Source organism: Pseudoliparis swirei, unplaced genomic scaffold (genome assembly GCF_029220125.1).
Source record: "Pseudoliparis swirei isolate HS2019 ecotype Mariana Trench unplaced genomic scaffold, NWPU_hadal_v1 hadal_26, whole genome shotgun sequence".
Taxonomy (NCBI): Eukaryota; Metazoa; Chordata; class Actinopteri; order Perciformes; family Liparidae; genus Pseudoliparis; species Pseudoliparis swirei.
This window is the reverse complement of record NW_026613262.1, coordinates 1,247,739-1,254,545: the sequence shown is the minus strand read 5'-3', so window position 1 is coordinate 1,254,545 and position 6,807 is coordinate 1,247,739.

Here is a 6,807-nt window from a genome sequence, read left to right as displayed (position 1 = left end):
AGCTGGATGAATCTACAGATGTCAGTGAAATGTACAACTTGTTGCTTTTGTAAGATACATCGATACTGACGACATTTATGAGCACATTCTATTCTGCAAAACGTTGGAGGGAAGAACAACAGGAGAGGACATTTTTGATGTTGTCAACAGCTTCTTCTGTGAAAACGGCATGAGCTGGAAATCCTGCCGCAGCATCTGCACGGACGCAGCGGCCTCAATGACGGGCAGCGAGAGGACTCATAGCGCGCATTAAAAAAGAAAACCCCGACATGAAGTGGACTCACTGTGTCATACACAGGGAAGCGTTGGCGTGCAAGAAAATGAGCCCTGTGTTACATGACGGTTTGAACGACAGCGTCAAAGTGATCAACTTCATAAAGTCAAGGCCACGCAATGCACGCCTGTTTCGCCGCCTCTGAAAACATGGGAGCTGAACACACTGCTGCTGCACACAGAAGTACGCTGGCTCTCTCGAGGGAGAATACTCAACCGGCTGTTGGAATTACGATCTGAAGTACACACCTTTCTGATCGAGCACAGGTCTCCCCATGCCACCTTGTTCCAGGACACAGACTGGCTTGCAAAGCTGTGCTATCTGGCAGATATATTCAGCAAACTGAACGAACTGAATGTGTCTCTGCAGGGCAAGGAGACCAGCATGTTAAACATGTATGACAAGGTGGGTGGCTTCCTGAAGAAAGCAGAGCTGTGGAGAAGGTCCTCTGCAGAGGGAGATTTCACCTGCTTTCCCCAGGTGGATGCTTTTCTCTCGTGAGGATGTGGACAGAGCTCCAGTCAAGTCGGTCATCGTGGGACATTTGACCAACGTGATTAAAGATTTTCATTCCTACTTTCCTGACCTGGAGGATAAATCTGTACAGCTGGATTGGGTGAGAAACCCATTTCTCTTGTCTGAAGCAAACAGAAGCTACCTGTCACTTATCAGGAAAAACTCCTGGAAGTGTCATCTGACCGTGGCCTCCAGATGAAGTTTGCCACATCCACACTCACACAGTTTTGGGTGTGTGTGAAGCAGAACACCTGACCTGGGACAGAAAGCTTTGGAGCAGCTACTGCCCTTTGCCTCCACATATTTATGTGAGGCCTCCTTCTCTGCAATGACTGTGATCAAAACAAAGCAAAGAAACAGACTGTGCCTGGAGAAGAGCTTCATCACAGCAGTGGCCTCCCTACCACCAAGACCGACAAAGATCCTCAGTGAAGCACAAGCACAAGTTTCTCATTAAAATGTAAATGCTAAAGCATTCAGTTTAATGCAATGTTCATTGTTGACAGTTTAATAAATCCGACACTGATGGCACAGTGCTGTGTATTACTACTTTTTTTTTTACCAAAGATTATTTGCGCTGGTTAGGGGGTACTTGGCTGAAAAGTATTTCACAGAGGGTACATCACTGAAAAAAGGTTGAGAACCACTGCACTAGCATATCAAAGTAAACAATGAACTGTTGTTGTATCTTTATAGATCGTTTCTGAGATTTAGCTTAAATTATGCTCACATTAAAACATTTTTACTGTACCAAGGAAGAGTTTATAAAAATAAGTCAGACTTTTGCATGTTAAAAAAAGTCCTGTATATAGATTTCCCCAAGAGTTCCAGGAAATGAATAATGCAGATGTGTTCCATACATATCTGAAATCCCCTACAATAGCAATCAAACAATTGTAATGGATCAATTAGGACATTTTTCAAAGTAAAAGTCCTAAATGTTTAAAGAAATCTGTAATTTATTTCATGTTTGAGGTGCTTTATATATGTATTTCATAGTCCTAGGCAATAATGCTACACAATAAATAGAATGCTTCAATCGACACCGTGATCGGTATTATCGGATTGGCAGATACTGATTTCAGTGATCGTGATCGGCACAAAAAACCTGATCGGTGCATCTCTAATTTTATTCATTGAAGGGAATAAATGTACATATGTTGTGTGAATATGATGCCGTTGAACTTGACTTTAAAGACACCAAATACATGAAGCTGAAGTTTGACTTTGAGTAAATCAGCTAAATTTGTTCTGTCTGATGTTCACACAGGAAACATTGATTAATAGTTTTGTTGTCATGGAGCTTCATTAAGATTGAGGCCTACTACATTTATATAATGTTTACAGAATACAGGATGTTTTATTGTGTGATTCACGTTAATAAAGAGAATAAATAAATATGTAAGTCACTTTAATTTGTTTTGAATATTGTTGAGATGACTTATGAACCAAAGAAACCTGTAAACATGATTGTAAGAAGTTAAATAACCGAGTTATTGACCACAAGGCCTGAGTAATGCAGTCCGGTCAGCGAGGGCTCGTGAGGATCCCCACTCCCTTTAGTTTTCTACATTGTAAACTAATTGGTCTGGATGAGGACGGCTCCTCTGGGTTTGTACCTGGCTTTGGTATGAAGGTAATAGCAGCTGCTGTGTTGATTCAGGTAGTTTTTGATTCAACGAGGAGTATCTGTACATTTTACTTCAGAGAGGAATACAAATATCTTTACAGTCTGTATATATTTCTGGAGGAAAGCCATCTGCTTCACTATGGGATGTCATCGATAGCTTCCTGTCTCTCTGTGAATGTAATTGTCTTGTTAAAAGCCTGTTGTTGTTGTTGTTGTTGTGGTTTCTCATTTATTTGTGGAAGGTTCAAATGTTCCAAGTAGTTAATCTGAGAGTCACTTTTATGTATTTATGATGTGTATCGTGATTTGTAATAACTGGTAAAAAAATCTAATTATATCTCAGGATTTAAAACAAAGGAGGCAAAAGCCAGACGACTGTGTGAGTCACAGGGAGGTGAAGGTGAGGTTTACGCCCACAGAGCTGCAGGTAAGAGGCGGAGCCACCCTGAAGAGGAGAGCTGCTGCGTCACACCCGAAACCACACGTTGGTCCGGCAGAAACACTACAGCGGAGCAGTCTCTGCTTTTCTCTCAATTCAAAGTGACTTCATCAGAGTCTCTGACAAACACTGGTGAGTACATCTGATTATATTTACACCTGTAACCACCGGGATTAACGCAACACCTTCAGCTTTGGGGCTCGATCACCAGCCGCTTCAAGCGCCGTGGTAAAACGTGCCTGTGGAGTGCCAGCCGGCGATACAACTTCATTTACAAAATGGCGGCAAGCAGCCGTCGCGCTCTTGCTGTGTTGAGGAATGTAGAGGAGACGAACGCCCCATAAAAGCGGTGGATATACCGCTAATATGAGTGTCTGCCGGGTTTGCCTTTTACTTTTGAATTTCCCGCCGTTCATACAACAAGAAAACAGGAAGGAGAGCCCGCCTCTTGCTTGATCCGATTGGCTGCCTTTGCCCTCCTGGTTGATCTGATTGGCTGCATTGAGTCTCTTGCTTGATCCGATTGGCTGCATTGGGCCTCTTGTTTTTGTGTTCAGATCTTTTATTGTGTTTCGAAATATATGCAAAGAAAAGATGAACACACTGTACATATACAAAGATACTCAGACAAAACCATACTAAAAATATATTATATATATCGGGTAGACATGCAAAACCTGCACAGTATTTTGCTGATTCATTCTTCAAAATTTTTAGAGTAGTCTCATATTCATTCTTTTGGCCAAATCTAGTTTTATTCAGATGCGAAGAAAATGAGATTTCTGTATTCCTTATGCAACCTCTGATGGCACTCTATAGAATACACGGATCATTAGTGGTCCCAGCATTTTCTGAAATATAAACAGTAAAGGCATCTCTAAAGTAGGTGCAAAACTCTTTATTTCTTCATTATTTCTGCTGTTCTTTAACTCACTTTTGACTTATTCTGTGCTCCTTTGCAAGAGGAGCGAGGTTGAGTCTGTCGGCACTTTGATCTTGTTTCTTAATTAAGACATACAAATAATTACACCGTTTTTTCCCCTTTTCAACAAATAATGAAACTATTTTTAATATAATGTTCTTTTCTTCCTCAATGTGTGTAGATATGGCTTCTGCAAACTTTCTGCCATCTGAAGATCAGTTCCTGTGCTCCGTCTGTCTGGATGTGTTCACTGATCCAGTCACAACACCATGTGGACACAACTTCTGCAAAAAGTGCATCAATGATTACTGGAATACCAACAACCAGAACATGTGTCCACTGTGTCAAAAGGTTTTCTTCTCAAGACCTGAGCTGCTCGTCAACACTTTGTTCTCTGGGATGGTTTCTCAGTTCAGACAGTTTGCTGAACAAAAAGCCAGAAGAAGCAGCAGCTCAAAGCAACAAGAGTCCAGACCAGGAGAAGTTCCCTGTGACGTCTGCACTGGAAACTGAAGGCCCTGAAGTCCTGCCTGGTGTGTCTGGTCTCCTACTGTGAGACTCACCTGGAGCCTCACCTGACAGCTTCACGCCTGAAGAGACATCAGCTGATGGACCCTGTGGAGAACCTGGAAGACAGGATGTGTCTGAAGCACGATAAACCTCTGGAGCTGTTCTGTAGGACCGACCAGACGTGTGTCTGCATGCTCTGCACTGTGTTGGACCACAAGATGCACAATGTTGTTCCTCTGAAACAAGAATGTGAAGGAAAGAAGGTGGAGCTGCAGAAGACAGAGGCTGAAACTCAGGAGATGATCCAGATGTGAGATGGCGCGGCTGTGTCCAGACGCCGTCGAGGTAGCTCCGCGGAGATTGTGCGCTCTTTTAGTTTTTGTGTTTATTTTTAATGTTTTCTTTGCCACAAACACCATCGCACTAACAGCATCCTACCACAGCTCACTTTTGGACATAAACTTTTGCGCACAACTTGGGTTCTTGTCCACTTTTCCATCGATCCAGCGTGGCGGCAGAGATCGACGAGCGAACCACATCAACAACAGTGGGCCGCTACTCGGAGGCAGAAAACATCGAGGGAAGCGGGCGGAATTGAACAGACTGAGAGTTCAAGCCCACCGTCCACCTCTGCCAGCATCCTTCTTGCTAACGTCCAGTCTCTGGAAAATAAGATGGATGATGTTAGGGCAGGATCAGATTCCAACGGGACATGAGGGACTGTAACATCTTTTGTCTGAAACATGGCTGACCGCTGGTGCGGATCGAGTCATATGCCCAACCGAGTCCTTCTCTGTTTTCCGTGCAGACAGAACGGAAGAGTCTGGTAAATCTAAGGGTGGAGGGTCTGCTTCATGACCCGAACAACATGTAGTGCGACCCCAAGAACATCAAGACTCTTTCGTTCCTGCTTTCGCCGAACCTGGAACATCTGACGATCTCATGTCGTCCATTCTACCTTTCCCCGGAGTTCAGCTCGGTCATCACCACAGCCGTCTACATTTCCACCTGGCCGGACACCGGCGTAGCACTATCGGACCTACATGATGTGTTATGCGGCATCAGAACAAGTATCCCCAGCGGCTGTGGTGGTGGCTGAGACTTTAACAGGGCAAACCTAAAAAGTCATGCGAACTTTCACCAGCACATTACGTGTGCTACCAGAGAAGAACGTTGGACCACTGCTATACGCCATTCAAGAGAGGCTACAGGGCTGTCTCTCTCCTCCGTTCGCAAATCAGACCATGCCGCCATTTTCTGCTTCAGTACCGACAAAGATCGCTGGGAGCGGTGATGACAGGAACGAACGCGGTGGTCTGACCAATCAGAGCTGAGCTACAGGGCGCTCTGTCGTCGACTGGGACATGATCAATCCAGTTCCAGTGACGCGAGTTTGCGGAAGTAGCAATGAGCCTCATAGCAACGCTTAGCGGACACCATCGTCCCCAGTAAAAGTTAGGGTCTTTCCTAACCAAAAGCCGTGGTTGATAGATCCATCCGTGAAGCTGTGAACGCGCCCATACTGCTGCCTATAACTCCGGTCTTGTATCCGGCAACATGGGCAGTACAAGGCAGCGGTCTATGGACTGAGGAGGGGCGGTGAAGGAAGCCAAGGAGGTACGAGACAGAGTGGAATCACAGATGGAGCAGCGACACCAGGCGCCTATGGCAGGGGCTACGGACTATCACAGACTACCAGAGCAGACCCAGCTATGGTGAGTGCCGACGCATCCCAGCGGACGACCTGAACTCATTTTATGCACGGTTTGAGGCTAGCAACAACGCTAGCGCCCTAGCTGTAACAACACCGTTAGCGTGGAGGTGAGTTCTACCGCTGAGGATGACACACACTCTCTGTGACCGAGCACAGTGTGAGGAGGGCTCTGTTGAGGTGAACACCAGGAAAGCTGCAGGTCCAGATGGCATATCTGGGCAGTACTGAAGACCTGTGCTAATCAGCTAGCTCCAGTGTTCACCACAATATTCAACCTTCTGCTAGGTGCCTCTTCAAGAGACCAATTGGTCCCGTTCCCGAATATAGTTCAGTTAAAATACAGATGGCAACTTGGTTGAAATGTTGGACCCGATTTAAAAACATGGTTAGAATTTTATGAAAAGGGAATGGTTTAGTATTTAAATCTTTCCTTCACAAAATTAAATTTTATTTAATTTTGTTCAAAAAGGCCTAAATTTGACTCTTTCCGTTTGTGTAAAAAAAAAAGCATTTTTTGACAACAAATTTACCCCAAAAACCTTTAAATTAAAATTTTTACCAGAGGTTTTAAAAAACATTTGGGGAAAAAAAATTTTTATAAAATTTTAAACCTTTTTCTTGTAGACCCCCAAAACACAATGTTTCTTGAACAAAAAAAGTCGTGAACACTTTTTTGATTTACCCCAAACAACCCGCTAAGGCCTAAAACAACAGGTTTCCCCGGTTAAAAATTTTTCCCCAAAAAAAACTGAAGGGGTCCCGGTTGAAGTCCCAGGATTTTTTTGTGCACAAAAAACCCCCC